We start from the raw sequence: 19,804 nt of genomic DNA, 5'->3' as shown, positions 1-19,804 counted from the left end.
AGCTGAAGCAGACACCACAGAGGAGTGCTGCCCACTGGCTTGTTCCTCATGGCTTGTTCATCTGGCTTTTCTATAGCACCACCCTAGGCCAGTGGCCCTGCTCATAATGGTCTGGGTCCTTCCACATCACTCACACATCAAGAAAATGCACCACAGATTTGCCTACAGGTCAAACTTATGAAGACATTTTCTCACTTGAGATTCTCTGATAACTAGTAGTGCGTGTGGTGTGGTATATAGATATCCACTTATATCAAGGCAGGGGAGGAATCCAGAGTCCTGCAAAAGAGGTGCCTGGCCAGGAATTCCTGGGTTATGGGTGGGTGAACTGTCAGCTGGGTGAACTGGCAGGTGAGAGTCAGTGAGACTCTGAAGGGGACAACTTCTAGGAAGGTTCTCCCTGTAGGACCACTGGCCACTACTGCTAGACTACAGGGAAAATGGCAGCCATCTTAGTATCCATGGATGGGAGGTGGGGATGCTGGGAATATGCCTGTTTTTGAAAGTGCAGTACCCTAAGGCTGGGAATGACAGGCTAGAGAAAGACTCAGGAGTTTCTGGAAATGCCAGACATAGTCTGTCCAGCAGCAAGTCTTTGCTGGGTGCCTGCCAGCTGCTCTGGCCAGCCTCTCTAGGCTCTGAGGCAGAGGGCTGACTGGGGCTGGGAGGAGGAGGAAGTTAAGTTCACTGCCAGACATAGTTTTGAGGGAGGGCTTCTGACCTCTCCTGGGGCCTCAAGGGCTGGGGCCTGACTCCTGGGTTAGCTCCTGCCAAACTCCCAGACCAAGGCCACTCATTGAGCCTCAGTAACAGAGCCTCAACGCAGCTACTCTCTTGCTTACCTTGCTGGCTGCACTCCTCAGTCTTAACCCTGGGCAGGCAGCAATTCTCCCACCTTCAACTCACCCCTCCATTCCAAAGACAACAGAAGGCACCTCTCCCAGCCTAGGGAGTGCACAGGTGAGCTCCCAATCAGCATCTTCAGCCAGTGACGCTGCCTTGAGGTAAGTGCTGGGATCCAACCGCTCACTCACTGAGATTCAGGGTGATCATGTGTGGCCATTGGAGCTCAACCTCCATAGAAATTGGGGTGATGCTTGGCACAGCCAGGAAAATCTGAGAACAGTGGGTCAACCAGGCAAGGAAGAGCTGGGCTAAGCATTGTAGACCACACCTTTAATTCAAGAATTTGAGGGGCAGTAAAAAGCAGATCTCTGTGACTTTAACCCTACCCATACTCCCTTATATACAAGGAGTTTCAGAGCGGTCTGCCATGGCCACACATTGAAACTCTCTGTTTCAAAATGAAAGAAGGAAAGAGAGAGAGAGGAATGGAAGGAGGGATGGAAGGAGGGATGGAGGGAAAGAAGGAAAAAGGAAGGGAAAAAGGAATAGCAGAAGAAGCTGAGAACAGTGGAAGGATGTTGGGTTTCATAGGCCCACCTGCTCCCTCACCCCAAAGCACCAGGAATGGGGTCAGCTGTATACTTCTACATCCATTTCCTACTCTCTAGCCTCTCAATGGGAGGGAACAGCTCAGCCCCTGCCCAATGATGTTCACTGGCTTTTGTAGCATACAGGTTCTAGGATCAACGCCACCTATACCAACCTGCATTGGTAGACAAATGTTTCAGCTTTCTTGCCCTCAATGGAGGGCCCTTCCATTGTAAAGGGACATAGCAGAGACATATTCTGAATAGCTCCCCACCCCAGAGATTCCCAACAACACTGATCTCCAGCAGGACTCTGCTTGGTCACCACCCTCATTCGGCTTCCTTCCTTCCCCTGGATCACCTCCCAAATAAACCACTTGTCCTTGAACCTCTGCCTCAGGGTTCCCAGAATTCATTACGCTCAACCCCACCCCAGGTCGGTTACTTGCTGCCCCCTCCCCAGAAACATGTCCCCTGCCTCTGCACAGAGAATCCTAGTCCTTTTGAATACTCAGCTGAAGGTACTCTTGAGCCCTGAAGTCCTGTTCTCCCTGCCACCAGGCTGGGTGTCTTCAGTGCCTCTGCACATGTCTCTTTGTACCAATACCCACCACGTCCTAGTATATTCACCAAGGCACTGGGTTCTTGTCTACCTTACATAGGCAGGGGTTAGTGAATCACAGGCATTAGTGAATAGATGAATGATGACCACAGCCCAAACCTCCAAAGAATCCATGTTCATTCCTTCACTCAGACGTCTACAGAGTACTGGGCCAAGTGTGGGGAGAAAGGCTCATAAATCATAGCCACAGAGAGCGGAGGCATTGGACCAGAGTGATAGGGGGGTGGCAGAGGCCAACGATGGGGCATTTCAAGCCCTGAGGAGAGCTTCACAGTGTCTGGGGTGGTGGGGACCAAGAAAGCCTGGTTAGGAGAGGCCTCCCTCTTTATGCTAACCCCACCCGTCCTCTTCATCCTCACAGAGTTGGAGGGTCGGGAGAAAAAGCCTCAGTATTATGGAGCCTCTCCAGTCCCGTCCTTTCATTCCCTCAAAGACAATATCTACCCTATTGGTCACGCCTAGTCATGTCTTTACCTGTTTCCTGTACAAATGTATTATTTTATGTTTCAGTATTTATGTGTTTATTTGTATATTTATTTTTAGACAGTGTTTCACTGTGTAGTCCTGTCTGGCCTGAAACTATGTAGACCAGGGTGGTCTTGAACTCAAAGTGACCTCCCTCCCTCCCCTGGGATTAAAGGCCTGTGCCACCATGCCAGGCCTTATTTTGCATATTTTAACTTTCTGTGCATGATATCATACTGTGTGTACTCTTCTCTATATATGTACATGGTTTTATATGTACATTTTATATTTTATATGTGCATTTTATAGCATTTTTTATATCATGCTGTACTTGTGTGATTTTAGCCTTTTTGATGTGTTGTTCTAGTACATTCACTTTGTTTGGTATATAGCATAATATTCTATTGTCTGTGTATATATGTATATATTTATCCTTTAATATTAGAATATAGTCTATTCCTTTATTATTTTTATTATGCATTTATTTATTTTTAATTAGGATTGTTTTCACTTTATTTAGTTATTTATCATTTGTGGGAATGGGGCACTCATGTCAACACAGACATTCGAAGGTCACAGGACAATGTGAGGACGTGTTCTCTCCTCCCACCGAAGGGCTTTGAGGATTGAACTCAAGTCATCCTGTACATCCTTGTCAGTAAATGCCTCTATCCATTAAGAAGCTATCTCAGTGACTTAAAATTACATTGTTTTTTCAAATTATATCAAAGTCTCAATTAATATTTCCAAATATCATCACAATTCTTTAGTATTAGTATTAAACTATTAGCAATCATCATTTCTTCATATTATAAAGTTACACTGTGGTCCAATATGGTATTTATTAGTCACATGAGGCTGGTGCTCTCTCTCTCTCTCTCTCTCTCTCTCTCTCTCTCTCTCTCTCTCTCTCTCTCTCTCTCTCATACACACACACACACACACACACATACCACAGAGAGGGGAGGAGTGGGAGGGAAAGGAAGAGAGAAAAAGAGACAAAGAGACCTGTAAAGAGGGAAACTGAGGCCAGGAAGGTGCTGGAGTAGCTAGGGGATCCAGGATTCAATCTAGGGGCATTCTCCCACCCTCAGAGTCTTCCTCTGCAGCCTGTGGTGCTGCGCTGCCTGTTTAACAATCTATCACCGCCTCCTTGTCCCACCAAGAGCAGGCAGCCCAGCCCTGTCCTGGCTGGGCGGGACTCCAACGCTGGGTGCCAAGGCCACCGGGCCACTGCCGCTCGCCGACTGTCCAGCTTAGTACCGCAAGAAGTCTGGTACTCTTGGGACCAGAGCTGAAGCACCACCCACAGCCCTTCATTTAAGTGGAGCATTCGCTTCCCAGAGCCGAGACCCACGCGGGCTGGTGCTGCGCAGCGCAGGTGAGGGCGCATGAAGGGCGGGCACAGCGGTGAAGGGGACCAAAGAGGCTGGAAGTGTGGGCGCGGGTACAGGAGGTGCAGCACAGGCCTGTGTAGGCTCCTGGTTCCCCACTCCCCAGAGTGGATAGAGAAACAATCCCTTGGAGCAGACAGAGCAAAGAGTAGAGGGGATTACCGTGTACAATTTGTGTGAGCGTACCTGTGTGCCAAACGGCGGACAGATTGTGGGGCCCGAGTGGCTCCAAGAAGTTTGTGGTGCCTATGACTAGGAATGACTTTGCCTTGGACTTCAGACAGGTTCTACAGGGTGGGTACTGGTGTACCACATGGGTACAGGTGTGCACTACCTGTGCTGGGGGGAGGGAGCGGGAGGGGGTTGTGAGGTGTCTGCTTTGTCGGGTACAGGGGCCACCATTGCTTGGTGCTGAGCCAGATGATGGCAGGCCACCAGCATCTGTGTGTTGGTACCACTGAAAGCTTTCCCTCCCCTTCTTTTCTTTCCCTCCCCTTCTTTTTTTTCCCCTCCCCTTCCTCTCCCAGAACCTGGGTCTGCTGTAGTCCAGAGTGGCCCTGAACGCTTGATGATCCTGCCTCCATCCATCTCCCAAAACACTAGAATTACTGCTGGTGGCTGCTGAAAGTTTTTCAGAAATCACAGATGACTCTTTTGTACCCAGGATTTATGAGAGTGCAAGCTCACTCACACTCCGTATGCAAGAGACACGTCTCTAAAACCTCATCCTTTATCTCCAAAAATTCCTATGGACTCCTTGCTACTGCTTCTGCATTTGTTTTTGTGTGAAAGCATTGGTCTTACAAGTCTTCACCTCTGGGGCTGACTTAGGCTTGGCAGTCCACTGTGTTTATCCAGTGATGGGAGCCCTCCAGCACCCTGCCCCCAACTGACTGGGAAGGGCTGAGACTGCAGCATGTGGCTTCCCAGTTAGGTATATATGGTGTGTGCTCCAGGAGGGTGTCACTTTCAGTGCAAGGGGCAGAAGACCTGGATCTGGAGGAATAAGGGTCTGCATTGTACCCGTGGGACCCTGAGGGGCCATAGCGAAGGAGTTTCCACATCAGCCTGGGATGGGCAAGGCTTCCTTGTCATTCTGGCCTGTTTCAGATCCCAGTTCTTGCAGGAATGGGGATTGGGGTGAGGTGTGCCCCTAGTGCCTCAGCTCTTTTCTTTGTAGAATAGAGATATTAATAGTATTTGCCCTGTAGGGTTCCTGTGAGAACTGGCTCACTTTCTGTATATAAATAAAGTGTTTGCACAGTATCTGACACATTAAAATACAGGTGGTGTCAAAACATGATGACAGTGATGGAGGTCCCCACACACCTCCAGGAACTCACTTCTCACAGTCAATGGTTCTGAAGGGGTGGACATCTCAGAGCCCACCACTTTGAGCAACTGTGTAGTGTCATTCCTGTCCCAAACTGTTATCTCAGCTGCTTTCTCAGAGACTCTCTGTCTCCTGGCAAGTCACAGGCTAAGAGGGGAAGTTGCAATAGCTAGGGATAGAGCGTGGGAGAGATGCCTAGGGCTTAGATGGGTGCCTCTCCTTTCTGAGAACCACTGTAAGAGACAGACAGACAACCCATGCACTTTCGGGGGTAAGTTTGGGAATTGTGAGGGGCAAAAGTTGGCATCCCTCTGCCTAGAACAAGGAAAGCTGGGATGAGCAAGATGCAGATGTTTGATCCTTGATCCAAAGTGGTTCTTGGAAGCTGGGGAGCCAGACTGTGAGATCAGAATTGAGCAACTGGTCCACATGGGCCAGGAAACCCCTCAGGCTAGTAGTCTTTACTTCTGGGGCTAAAACATTTGTGTTGGCATCATAAGAGCTCCTATTCCTGCTAACTTCATAGAGCCAGTTTGGAGATGGTGCCCAGAGGCCTTGAAGAACAAGGAGACATAAAAGGCAGCATTGGGAGCTGTGGAAATATTTTGTGGGAGGGCATGAAAAATATCTCCTGTGGCAGGGTGCCGAGAAAGGCTGCTGGAAAGCCCAGGCAGAAGCAGGGCCTGCCACAGACTCTGTGGTACACCTTCACCAGGCAGGGACTACTTCTTTCTGAGAGCCCCATGAGCTATTCCACAGGGTCTAGAGGACAGAGCCCTGCTGAGCAGCAGGTGTGGCCCTGACAAACTTAACTTTCTGAGCATCCAGTGAGCATCCAGCGATGCTGCTAGGAAGTGAGACCTAGTGATGCTGCTAGGAGGTGAGACCCGATGATGCTGCTAGGAGGTGAGACCTAGTGATGCTGCTAGGAGGTGAGACCTGGTGATGCTGCTAGCAGGTGAGAACCAGTGATGCTGCTAGGAGGTGAGACCCAGTGGTGCTGCTAGGAGGTGAGAACTAGTGATGCTGGCAACACTTATGGCCTGCTTTCCTTTAACCCGTAATTCTGGACATACTTGCTTATGGTTCGAGTCCTAGTGTTACTGAGTGCTTAGATCCGTAAATCCACCACCTCTATTTCCCTGTATTTCAAAAGAAACTGAGAAAAGCAGAAATTTGTAAAGGAAAATGGATTTATTAACAGTTTGGCCAAACCATGGGGAATGAAAGTCTAATTTCCACCCCGACACACTTAAGGCTGTCTTAAAATTTACAGAAAGACACAAGAAGACCAGGTGTGGCACATGCCTTTAGTCCCAGCACTTGAGTGGCAGAGGCAGGGGGATAACACTGAGTTCAAGGCCAACCTGGTCTACATCATGAGCTCTGGGATAACCAGCACTACATAAAGAGATCCTGTCTCAAAGAAAAGGCACAAAAGTAAGGACACATGTAGATTTAGCTGTGAGACAGGTTAATGGATCTTTTCTAGAGTCTCCGGTGGCCTGGCCCATGATTGCCCCCATTTCCCCTTATGCAAAGATTTTCATTCAAACCCAAAAAGAAGAAAACAGTCTTAAAAATCCCCCCATTTTTGTTTGCTTTTGATTTTCAGGATATGGGGACTTAAGACAGGATCTTGCATAGTTCAGGCTGACCTGGCACCTACTATTTAGAGGAGAATAGCTAGCCTGGACCTCTTGATTCTCCTGCCTCTGCCACGCCAGTGCTGAACTCACAGAGTGCTGGGATTACAGATAGGGACCACTGTGGCCTACAAGATAGGCCCCTACCCTTTTATTTTCAGAGTCTCAAGTAGCCCATGCTGGCCATGCATTCTCTGCATAGTGAGGACAATCTGGAACTTTTCCTTCTGCCTCCACCGCCCCCCGCCTCCCCCTGAGAGCAGGGCTCAATCATGGAGCACCATGCTCAGGTTATGCAGTGTTGGTGACCAAACCCTGGGCTTCATGTGTGCAGAACAAGCACTCAACCAATTGAGCCTCATACCCAGCTCTAAGAGAAAATACTTCCAGGGATATTGTGATGGGTAAGATTCCCACCTATTTCTGGGCCTGGGAGAGCTCTTGGTTGTTGGTTCTGTTCTTCAACAGTGAGTAGAACCATCTCCCAAGTCTTCCCATATGCCATTAGTGAAACATACTAATAGCCACAGGAAGAGGCAGAGGCATGTGTCTTTTGATTGTTGTTTTGGTTTCTCTGAGACAGCGTTCACTATGTAGCCTTAGCTAGCCTGGAACTCACTATGTAGACTAGGTTGTTCTCACCGAGATCCACCTGCTTCTGCCTTTGTGCTGGGATTAAAGGAGTGTGCCACCACTCCCAGCTATGTATAAGTATCTCTTAGAATATTTCTACCAACCCCCAATCAGGGATTCAGCATAATTACCCTAGAAGTCTAAGATTATCCTAACATTCTAAATGTCTGTAACCCAAGCTCCAGCTTTCTATACTCTTGACAGTAACATGTCCTGATTCCTAATCTAATGCTCTAGGATTCGGCACCCCAAAACCTCCCCACTCACCCCCCCCCCACTTTGGCAATCTGACATTTACAAGCCTCAGAAGTTGGTTCAGCAGAAATACTGGAGAAACCCAGGATAGGTCCCTTCCCTTCCAGCTAGACTAGATGAAAGATGGTAGAGCGCATGCTCCCAGGAATGATGATGGTGAGCCCAGGGCCGCCCCCTCCAACACACACACACACACACACACACACACACACACACACACAGGCAATGGAGGTGGTCAGGGTAGGTGTGGCTCTTAGGGGAGATTGAACTCAGTGAAGGGGAGCATTTGGGTACTGCTCATGAAGAAAGACCTGGTGGGGACATTGGGTATCTTTGAGCGCCACTGAGAGAAAGACAGGGGAGAACGCAGCAGAAGGAACCCCAAAGGCCAGCCTGTTCTCTCTGAGACACACCTGCCTCCTCTACCAGCCTTTGGTAGACAACATCCAGTGGTGCTGCAGGAGTATGCATGCGCAGCTGGGGTTTAGCTGTGTGACTCTTATAGTCTGTCTGGTCCCTCTCTCCTGGACTGAAAACCTGGCAAGCAATACCAAAATTGCTCGCGTGCCTCTTTCCAGAGTTTGTGTAGTAAAATGCCATTGTGCAGAGTGGTCCTCAGGCAGTAGCTGAATAATGGCTAGTGAGTCTGTGAATGAGTTAGCTGATGAGTAGAAGCAAAAACAACTAGCAGGTCATCGCAGGTCATCCCAGCTCCTCCCATGGAGAACTTGATCTCAGTTCTAATGCTGACAGCCTGAGGCTGGTCTGTCCTCCAAAGAACATAGAAACCACTGAGGGTTCAGGTGAAGGCTGGGTGTCCCCCCCTTCCCCGCCCCCCGAAAAACACTCCCTTCCCGGAGCGCCTGCCCCTGCCCCCAGGCATTTCCACACCAGTCCTGCCTGAATCTTCAGACTGAAGACAGAGCCTGTAGCCTCAGGGGAAGTCCAGACAAGCAGACTGAACACTCTAAAGGCGGTAAATGAGTGGAGAGAATACGGGGTCCCACACCTGGGAGGCAGGATGAGGTTGGGAGTGGCCTAGGCCCAAGTAGTAAAGAGAAGGGTGAGCCAGCCTCAAGCCCAGGTTTCCATGGTCTGCTCCTCCAGTCTTTCCTCCTGGGCTCTGCCTTCATTCCCTGCTTACTCACCTTCCCCATCCAGTCATTGAACCCTACGACTAACTCTCCATCCGTTCTCTAATCTCTACCCTAATGGCACTGTTCCAGCTCTGAAATCCTCCCCAGCCATTTTCCTTCACTCTGCCCACGTCTGGCACAGTGGCTTCTCCATCACAAACCCACTGCCCTTTCTCTTCTTCATAGAGGTCACTGGGCTCCTCGATGTTCAAGTGATCTTGAACTATTCCAATCACTCCAGGTGACCCTCCCCCCAGGTGACCCTTCCCACCTTCCTGGGTGTGTCTGATAACCACTCTTCCTCACTTCCTGCTGTGCGCTGAGGGAAGAATGGTGTGGTTTCAGGGCCAGCTTGGGTTCCTTCTGGGTTATGTCAAAGACTTCGCAGGACAAGACCCTGTGAGGTAGTCAGCCCTTCTGTTATGCTGCAACCACATGCTATGTACAACCTTAATGGGCCCTCTCTGTGGAAGCCTTGACTGCCTCTCACCATGGCCCACTCTCCATTTTTCATAGCTGACACTGACCTCACCAGAGGGCTAGAAAGTGAGGATGCCAAAAGAGAACCACAAAGAAGAAAGAACAGTTCTAACCCCTGGACTCCATTCGGAGGCCCTGAAGTGCTCGTGCATGCATCCTCTAGTTCTTCCCTTAACTCCAACTCATTGTCATGTGGGTGCCCCTCACCCTGTCATTCCTGCCTCAGTGACCAGAGCCTTCACCCCCAACCCCAGGTCCTCAGACAGGAGGAGAAAAGCCCTTCCCATAGTCCACTCAAAAGCCTTGTTCCCAAAAAGCTTCTGCACTCTGGAATCCTTGCTTGCCCTAAGGCAAAGCTGAAAGCGAGCCACAGTGTTTCCCCAAAACAGTGCTCTGATCCTCATGGGACACACAGGCTGCAGCCTCACAGAACACACAGACCTTCAGAGCTTGGAAAGGCAACTTTCTCTTGATGTTCTTCAGATCGTCCTTTGGCTCAAGGTCAGGAACTTCTACCTCACCTCAATAGCCATGTGCATGGAAATTTCACCAAACACATACATCCCTGATAGTATATTACTTGTGGGAGCATTTATATGGGTGACCAGGAAATGTCGCAACCTTGTCTTTTTACTATGCCCTGTGGTGTGGTTGGTCTCTTTGCTTCCCTTTCCTTCCCTTCTTCCTTTCCTCCCTTTCTCCTTTCTTTTCTCCTTCTCTCTTTCTGTCTGTCTGCCTGTCTCCATCTATCTCTTGCAGCCGGAGCTCACTAATGTTTAACTGACTATGTTGCTCTCCTCAGTGCACACAGAATGTGAAGCAGGATTATCCTAGTGATTGGCTCCACCCAATCAGGCAAATATTTGTCTCCTTTTTACCTGGGATGGCGGAGGTTGGGGGGTGGGGAGGTGTGGTGGGGAGCCATAAATCCTTTCTGCTGCCTTTTCTCTTTCACTTTGGCTCCTAGGATGCTTGGTCGCCATGTTAGTCTGGGTTTCTGCCCCGATAGGATCATGTGGTACACGTGAACATTGTCTGAGCCATCCAACTCTTGCTGGACAGAGGAGTGGAGAAATCAAAGCACACTATGAGTAACTCTTCTGAGAGAGTCCATTGGCTTCTTGGACTTTCTCTTTTTCTCTATTGTCTCTTGAGCCTCGTGAATCACGAGACACTGCTCCAATGGGCAGGGTGTGCGCCGGGTCAAAAGCATTGTGTTCAAATCCTTGATCTGCTACTACGGCACTCTAAGAGGCTCAGAACAGTGAAGGGTACCACTGCACCTCCCTTGACTAGTGTGGGAGGGCTAGCTGGCCCAGTCTCAGGGCTCAGAACGAACAGTTCCTGGCACATCATAAGCTTGTCCTGAGAGGGCCAGCGGGGATGCTCTGGTTCTGTCTGGAGTCTTCGGTAGCTAACCTCCTCTCTGATGTTGGAGACGCCGTCTAGTAAGCTAGACCGGGGCTTCAACCTGCAGCACTGATGCTTCCCAGGACGCTCCAAGGTGTAAAGTTCATGCTTTTAGCTCACTAAACTTGAGCTGATCTGTGGCCAGATTCATTCAGTAGCTCCAGAAGGGAGCAGAGGAGCTTGGACCAGTGCCTGTGACCTCGTGCCCGCCCTGCATTCCCCAGAGGCTGGATTCTGAGCTGAATTGTAGACAAGCGCCGTCACCCTTTCTTTGTACAGACACGGGGTCTCCATGCTTAGCCCAGAAGGGACCTCAGCCTCCATAGCGTTGGGATTGTAGGCATGGACCACCACATCCTCCAAGAACTGGGATGCTCTTGCTCATCACTAAGTCACCCAGAAGAACCCACCAAACATCGAGGGCAGGAGAGAACCTAAAATACATGAAAGTGGAGAGTGAGGGTTTGGCAGAGTGGGCAAGCCTCCTGTGCCTGGGAAAGGCCCTGTCCCCTCTAGAATTCCCACTAGCCTACCTTCTCCCCTTTGAATCCCATAATGCAGAGCGACTTTTCTGAGTTTTTAAACCTTACATCCATTTTTATGTTGGTGTGTGCACATGTGCCTGTGCCGTTGGGAGCTGAGATGACCACTTTCTGGGCTCCGTTATCTCTTCTTGCCTCTTTGAGACAGGGTCTCTCTTGTTTCTCCTGGTGCAGTGCGTGCTCCAGATGTAGCTGTCCTGGTGAGTTTGCACATGATTCTCCTGTCTTTGCATCTTGCTACAGCAGTGTTGGGATTTCAAACGCACTTCAGTGTATGAGGCTTCTTGCTCGATTTCTGACTCAGGTGTTTCTGCTCTCTGAACCTTCTCCCCAGGCCTAGCACATTACCATGAACCAGCGACTGACTGATTCTGTCAAAAGCTATCTTCTGAAGGATTTTTGCTTGTTTTCTTTGTGTGGTCCGGCCAGGGCGTTTCTAAGAATGAGCCCACCACACCACTGAGTGGCCTTAAGTGATCTGTGTCTGTGGGAAACCTCATGACCTGTCTGTGAGGGAGCAAAAGTCTAGGAACCTCTGGAGAAATCAGATCCTTTCCTTCCATCTCTTTCCTGGTTCTACAAGAGCCTTGCACTATCTTGCTGCTAAACTAAGCTTAAACCCTGCATGGGTTCTGATGGACATGAGTGCATAGATATGCTGTTGCTGTTGCGTGTGTGTTGTAGATCTGTGTGCTGAGTCTGCATATGATAGGCATACTTCAGTGGGGGTTACACCATCGGCACGGGCTCCCTGCTCTTCTGCTGGGTATCTGTACTTTCCTAAGATGGCAAACAGCAGTCCCAGAATCTAGGTGGGATGGGTTGAAGGAGCTCTGTGGCTTGGCCAGAGCAACCCTACCCTCAGTCTGAGAACACCACCCAGCTTACTAGTCAAGAACTTGAAGTGACACCAACACCCAGGGAGGCCACATCTCCTCCTACAGAGTCCTGCCAGGACTCTCCTATTCCAGACAGAGAATGGAGAATGGTGTTGACTCTCTCACATCTTGAGAGTGGCAAGGAACCACCAGATCGAGGCTTTGGGACCTAGGATATACAAGAGACCATCCCTACCAGTGGCTCCTTCTCAGTCCTTGGTGGGCAGGACGAGCTCTCATCTATTGCTGCAGGAAGCACAGTTCTGGAAGGGGTGGATATACCCAAGGAAGGCCAGAAGGAAGACAATGAGCTTGAGCCAGCAGTGGTCACCAGGGACAGGACTCTCAGGGTAGCCTGGCTGTGTGGGAGCATCTGACTTATTGTAGGTGGCTCGAGGCAGAGAGGTCATTGTGGAAGAAGGCTCATTGCCCATTGCTTTTTGGCCACTAAAGGTCTGAGAAGAGTGGGGCTTTGGGCCCTTCCAGAGAAGCCCACACCCAGGGCTGAGCTGGCAGAGCCTGCTTAATCCCCTAAGACGTCCTCCTCTTCTTATGCAACTGCTTTTGTTCTGGGGAAAGAGGAGCCTGTGGTGACTGCCACTTTACAAATCTTCTATGGCACCTGGGATTGTGGGCCTGGGAAAACACTGCTGTGGACTGGGGATTCGGGAGTGCCCTGGAGTGAGGTACTTGGGCAGCACAGGCAAAGGCACAGATGCACACAAGCACTGTACCCCACAATGTAGAGGTGAATGTGGCCCCACATGTGTGCATGCCCAGCATTCCTCCATGTTGACTCCCACATCTTCTCGCCTGGGAGCCGACCCTCTGGATACTTTGGGGTTATGCCCGCTCCCCCACCCCAGTATTCCCTTTCAGGTTTTCCCTGCACAGGGACAGAGGGACCTTCCTGTTGGTGGCCTGCTGTTCGGTGGCAGTAGAGGCTTCTTTGTTTTCTATGAAGTCACACTTACTTCTTATCAAGAGAATGGGTCTGCTGCCAGGGGCTCTCTCAGGGTCTCAGGATCTGAGGAACATACATTGCCTTTTTGTTACTGTGATGACCACTCTTCATGGTACCAACCAAGATGCAAGTACCTTCATTTATTATTATTATTATTATTATTATTATTATTATTATTATTATTACTATCATCATCATTATTCTTATTACTACTGCTGCTGCTACTATTACTATTGCTACTACTGCTACATCTTACAGATAGGAGAACTGAGATCCAGAGAGGGATGGACACTGGTTAAGGTCACACGGCAAATTCAAGCAGAGTTGACCTGTGTCATCTTACCCTTGGTCTAGGGGAAAATGCCTTCTGCCTCTGGGGCTTAGAGTATGAGAAATTGGGGGCCTCGGGGAGGGGTAGGCTGGGACCACTAAGCAGGCTTTGTGTGTGGGGAGTCTTTCTCTTCCAAACCTGGAGCTGCATAAGCTCCCTCACACAACTCTGCTGTGAGGCTCTTCTTTTATGTATACATGCCAGGGAAGAGGACGGAGGGACAACAAGGACACCTCTGCCTTGCCTTGTGACCCAGGCAAGACCCCAGCTCCCTGGGCCCAGAACCACCCCTCTGCTGGGGTAGGTCAGAGGATCTATTTCCTCTCCTGGCCTGCAGAGGGCTTGCAAGCCAGGCTCCAGGCCCAAATCAAAGCATTGGCATCCTGAACTGAAGCAGTACTCAGGAAGCCTGCCCGGCTTGAGCTCCTGGCCTGCTTTGATCCTGTAGGGCCTGGGGTACTGTCTCCTCCAGGCTGGGTGGGCATCTCCAAAGAGAAACAGAGGTGACAGAGGGAAAGGAAACCCAGTAAGTCCTGTTATGCCCACCTAAGGAGACACCTAGCTCCCTGTTCAAATCACCTCTCTTAATTTCTCTCTTTATTAAAGCTCTCACCTCAGACCAGAGAATTTGCTCAGCACCCTCGTTCATAGTAAATGCCACCAGAAGAGGAGAAAGGGGATAAGGAATAATACGATTGACAGAGCGGGGCCATTCAGGCCAGTCAAGTACCCAGGCAGAGCTACCTATTGCCTTCGCTTGCTCCTGCCCAAGCTCCAGGATGGACTGAGATTTTAGGGAGGAAGCAAGTCACCCCTGTTCTGCCCTTCTTCCAAGCCACCCTTCTTGAGCCATTCTTGGTCCCTGGAGAGTGGTGTCTGGACATGCATGGTCGGAGTCAGAGATAACAGATTCGTTAATCTTGGGGTCTGGGTATGTCTTAATGAGTCCTCCAGGCACCGCTGAGAAATCAGGGTAATTGTTCCCTGTGGCAGTAATGAACAGGAGCCAGGCTCTGTCCAAACTTGAGAGACGCCAGGAGGGGAGCTGGTGTGTAGCTAGGAGCCTCCCTGTGCCCAGCCCTGAGCCTTGAGTGCTCCTTCTTTCATCTTCCCAGCATCCCTCAGGCTAAACTGCTGGTCCGATGGCCCCCATCGCTAGGCTGAGTGGGCAGAGCTGGGGGTGACTTGCTCCTAGACCGGCAGTGGCTGACTCAGCCTTGTGCAGACACTTGAGCAAGAGGATCTCCAGATTGAGCCCTGAGAGACAGTGTCACTTCCCCTCCTGGTAGTCCCAGTTACCTCATCTGCCACCTCCCAGACTCCTGCACTCTGTGGCATGGGAACTGCCTGGTGGCAGGGGCTGCTTCAGGAGTCTAGCTTGCTCCAGCTCTCGTGGCTTGCGGGAGGTTGCTGTGTCAGGGGGAGTTTCCAGGTAAGGGTGCCTCCCTCCTCTGGGGTTTGTCCACCGTGCACATCACTGCAGTCCCGGGCTGGGTGCAGTTGGCTGAGCAGGTGTGAGTGGGTGTGGGGCCTTCTCCCTTCCTCTTCATTTCCTCCACCTAGTTCTGCCCAGAACTAGACTGCACAGCACAGAGGGCTAAGGCACAGAGGACTGGAGTGGAGGAAACAAGGACATGGGAACCTGGCTGTGTCTTGGGAAGGTGGAATACTGAGGCAGAGGTCTGAGTTTGACTTCTGAGTGAAACAAGACATTTTTTTTTTCCTTTCTGGGCCTCAACTTCTTACCTGTGAATTTGAGTAACTGAGTATGTGTCTGAGTATTGACTATGCTAGATGATATAGCTTATAAACGTCTTTAATCCCAGTGGAGGTAGGCAATCTCTGGGAGTTCAAGACTAGCGTCTTTTGCACAGTGCATCTCTTGTGAGTTACAGGCCAGTAAGATCCTATCTCAAAAAAAAAAAAATACCCAAAACCTTGTTGTGTGTCAAATTTTAGAGAGTAAAGAGGGTCCCTCGGGGAGGGGCTGGGCAGGAATCTCAGAGCTGCTCAGGCGCCTTGGCAGGAACTAGCAGGAAGGATGCTAAAATACAATGTAGCCTGAGGTTAACCCCACTGGGAAAACTGATTCCCTGAGTCCAGGCATGGCTTGTTAAGGGAAGAGAAGTAGAGTAATTGAATGTATCTGGGAACAGGGCTAAATCTTTCTTGGGGTTTCTGTTCACATTTGGCTCTGCTGACCCTGATGGAGGGAAGGCAGAGGCCCCATATTTGGCACTGCTACCTCCTGAATGTACAAGGCTAGTTTTGTGCCTGACTCAGCCTTCCTAGTGCCGGGACTACATGCATGTACCAAGTGCTGTGCCTTCCATGGTGCATCTGCATGTATGTGCAAGAGAAAGGTGTAAATGTGTAGTTTGTGAGCATGTGTAGAGTGTGTGTGCTTGGACACTCTCCAGTGCCAGTGGGAGTTTATACTACTGAGACTCCATTTGGCTAAGGATGAGGTTCAGCTTGTTGCAAAGCACTCGTGAAGCCCTGGGTTGAATCCTCAGCACTACATGAGCACTATACCAGGCATAGTGGTGAATATCTATCACCCCCTACTCAGGATGTAGAAGCAGGAAGATCAGAAATTCAAGGTCATCCTCAGCTATGTAAGGAGTTCAAGGCCAGTCCAGAGAAATACTTTTTCTTTTTCTTTTTCTTTTTTTTCTTTTTCTCTTTCTTTCTTCTTTCTTTCTCTCTCTCTCTCTCTTTCTTTCTCTTTGCCTTTCTTTCTTTCTCTCTGTCTTTCTTTCTGCCTTTTTCTCTCTCTCTGTCTTTCTCTCTGTCTTTCTTTCTCTCTGTCTTTCTTTCTCTCTGTCATTCTTTCTCTTTGTCTTTCTTACTCTGTCTTTCTTTCTCTGTCTTTCTTTCTCTGTCTTTCTTTCTTTCTTGTCTTTCTTTCTTTCTCTATCTTTCTTTCTTTCTCTATCTTTCTTTCTCTGTCTTTCTTCCTTTCTTTTGCATATCCTTGCTATTTGTTAGTTTATCAGGAAGGGGTCGGGAGTCACAGTCTAGAAACTAACACTAACTATTGTCTCTAGCCTGTCCTCTTGCCTCACCCTGGAACTGTTCCTACAGGCTTCGCTGGGGGTGGGGGGTCCTATAGGACTGTCTTCAGTGCTGAGAATCTGTCTGGCTCCTCCGTGCCACCACCCTCCCTCTGAGGAACAGAACTGGCTGGGAGCCTCATTGTCCCATTGAATCTTTGTGACATTCCAGTGTCTTCTGGAGATGCTACTAGTATCCCATTTTACAGACAGGGAGATGGAGGTCTGTGAGGAGAAATGCCTATCTCAGAATTCAGGGAATTCAGCCTGCTGGCAGCAATACTGGACTTCAATTCCTAACTCCTAGCTCAGTGTTCACTGTTGCAGCCTGGCTAATGTGCTGGCTGGCTGTCCTAGTGAACACCTCAATGAAAAAACAAATAACTCCTTTGATTCAAAGCTGAAAGTGTGTGACTGTTTGCCATGCTAGTGTGAGGATGGGGGTTTGGATCCCCAAAACCCATGTGAATGAGGTAGGTCATCCGTAATTCCAGAGCACAGAGCAGGAACAAGATGGCTAGTCAGACAAGATTCTAGATGCCAAACTTAGGCTTCTGCACACTTGTGCAACACACACCCAAGTGCCCCCATACATGTGAACATGCATGTACATATGTCATATAAAAAATACACTTGAGAAAATTGGAAAGTAAAAGAAACAGTGCCCGTTAATTTACCGAGTACCCAGGAGGCTACAAGTATCTCAGGAAGTACATTCAGCCAGGATGAGCTACATCTTGGAGAAAATAAGGCATTGTCTTTGGTTTAGGCAGGATGGTCATGGGTGCAAAGCCATCCTGGGCTCCATAGTGAGTTCAAGGCCAGCCTACATTATGGAGTGAGTCCCTGTTTCAAAAACAAAGCAAAAGTTTACTTAGATGAATAAATTAATAAAGCTGGGGACAGAGGCATGCAGCTGCAATCCCAGCACTTGGGAGGCAGAGGCAGAAGATCAGGAATTCAAGGTCAACCCCAGCTGCAGACAGAGTTCAAGCCCATTTTTAGTGAGACCTTGTTTCAGACCTAGAGCTCTAAGCTGAGTTTTCCTGCCTCTCTGGAGGAGGGGTGAGTTGTCCAAGCCTGTGATTGACTATGATTTGGGGAGAGGACCTGGGTCTAGTCTCTCAGGGAGCTGAGTTCATAATGCCTGGCTGCATAGTATGCTTTCTCACCCACCCTGGTCCCAGGATACTTCCCCATTTGTCTCTGAAGTGGGTTTCTATTTCAGTCTAGGTAGACCTGGCGGCCTAGAATCCTACTTACTCTTCTATTCTGACTGCTGGTGTCTAGTTAGGGTCAGAACCCTGGCCTGGGCTCGTGGGCACATGTTTATCTTCTCCCCTGCCCAGTGCTGGATCTGATGGTAATAGCTGTGTGGGAGGCAAGCACACACTGGTTTGTGGCTAGAGTTCAGACTGCATCAGAGACATTTGTAGATAGTCATGCACTAGATACCAGAGCCCTAGGAACTAAGAGATCCACTGTCCCCTTAAGAACTTATAGGCTGGGGAAAAAAACAGGAGCAGAGGTTTGAGTACAGATTGGTGAGATTGTTCAGTGGATAGAGGCGCTTCCCGAAGATCCTGCAACCTGAGTCCAATCCCTGACCAGGAAGGAGAGATGGTTAAAAAGAGAACCAGCTCCTTAAACTTGTCATCTGACTTCCACATATACTGCTGAGGACAGCACACACATGAGCATGTGTGCACAGATAATAAATAAATAAATGGAATTAACAACAGAAAGGCCTGCAGCAGTTGTGAGCTGAGCTAGGCATCCTATGACAACTCTGGTTTACATGGCCTGGGACAAGGTGGGAGATTTCTGTGACACTGAAGCACAGCTCTTAGTCCAAAGTGAGGGAAACACTGTCTCTGTCACACCAGAGAAATAGAAACAGCTGCTAGAGTCGGGGGGCGGGGGGAGGAGAGGCTTAGAAACAGCTGGGTTGGAATCCAGGCACCAGCATCTCACAGCTAGCTGTGTGGTTCTCACACATGTTATTACACCTCTTAGAATCTTAGTTTCTCTATCTGTAAAATGGGATCATAGAACCCTCCTGACCAGCTCCCAGGACATGTAAAACAAAGGCATGTATTTAATATGACTTATAGGTCCTTAGAAAGGGCACCCTGGAGGAGACTTTTCCCTGGCAGAGCTGAAATTTAAGGCAAAACACAAGATTCATAAGATATCAAATCCTAGGCTGAAGAGATGGCACAGAAGCTGAGAGCACTTGCTGCTCTCACAGAGGACCCAGGCTTGGTTCTCAGCACCTACATGGTGGCTCACAGCCCTCTGTGATTCCAGTTCCAGGGTATCTGATACCCACTTCTGACCTCCAAGGGCACCAGGCAGGGATGTGGTGCACATAGATACATGCATGCATACATACATACATACAGGCAAGATACTTAGACACATAAAAAAATAAACAAAGCTTTAGCATGTCAGAACCTACCCACCATTCACCAGTTCTTGACATGGCACAGAGTCTCCCATTGGCAGCTTTGTCTGTGCCTCTGTAATGTGACAGAGGGGAAGATGCCTCTACATAGAAGTGAAAGGAGAGACCCAGAGAAGCTAATCCCGCTTTGTGAGCTAATCCAACAGTAAAGCAAATAAGAATTATGTTCAAAACACACTCTTGGACCAGGCCTCTTGGCCAAACTGGAAATCTTCCTCCTCTAACTCCCAGGTTCAATGCGAGACCCACTGAGGTCCCCACCCCAGCTTTATTACAAACCTATCTAAGTTCATACGGTAACTCACAGTTCATAAGCAGGAAAACAGGGACAAGGAGTGTCAACTTGCTCAAAGTCATAGAGCTGGTAGAAGCAGAAGGGAGATTTAATCAAGGACTCTCACATGCCAAGGGGTACTTATTCCACAAACACTGTGAGGCCTTAGAACAGAACACAATTTTTATTGTATGGCAAAAATATGGACAAGAACACACACCAAGGGCACAATCAGGGAAACACAAGTGAAAACCACAGTACACCAGTCCACACCCAGTAGAGCGGCTATGAGGGAAAAGATACGGACTTTAAAGTGTCAATGAGGCTAGAAGTACAGTTCAGTTGGTAGAGTGTATGGGGAGAATGCAGGAAACCCTGATCCTGCACGCACATACAAGGGTTATAACAGCACACACCTGTGATCCCTGCAGCTGGGAGGCAGAAGCAAGAAGGTCAGAACTTCTAGGTCATCTTTAGCTACCTAG

The 19,804-nt window shown here is 49.3% G+C and overlaps 1 protein-coding gene across 6 annotated transcripts in view; it reads left to right on the top strand.

Annotated features, from left to right (window-relative positions):
* Window positions 1–760: 760 nt before the first annotated feature.
* P2ry6 (pyrimidinergic receptor P2Y6) overlaps window positions 761–19,804 on the top strand; it is a 39,835-nt gene continuing 20,791 nt past the window's right edge. The window contains exons 1-2 of one of the 6 annotated variants that reach the window (XM_031387562.1): window positions 761–1,004; window positions 3,687–3,901. The gene's annotated coding sequence lies outside the window, so the exon portion shown is untranslated. Of the gene's footprint in view, window positions 1,005–3,686; window positions 3,902–14,737; window positions 14,955–19,804 lie in introns of those variants that run through there. The other 5 variants (XM_031387559.1, XM_031387563.1, XM_031387561.1 and 2 more) reach the window with 5 other exon arrangements.

This window comes from Mastomys coucha, unplaced genomic scaffold, assembly GCF_008632895.1.
Source record: "Mastomys coucha isolate ucsf_1 unplaced genomic scaffold, UCSF_Mcou_1 pScaffold21, whole genome shotgun sequence".
In the NCBI taxonomy this organism is placed as follows: domain Eukaryota; kingdom Metazoa; phylum Chordata; class Mammalia; order Rodentia; family Muridae; genus Mastomys; species Mastomys coucha.
The sequence above is the reverse complement of the archived record's forward strand: the minus strand, read 5'-3'. Positions and strand labels throughout refer to the sequence as shown.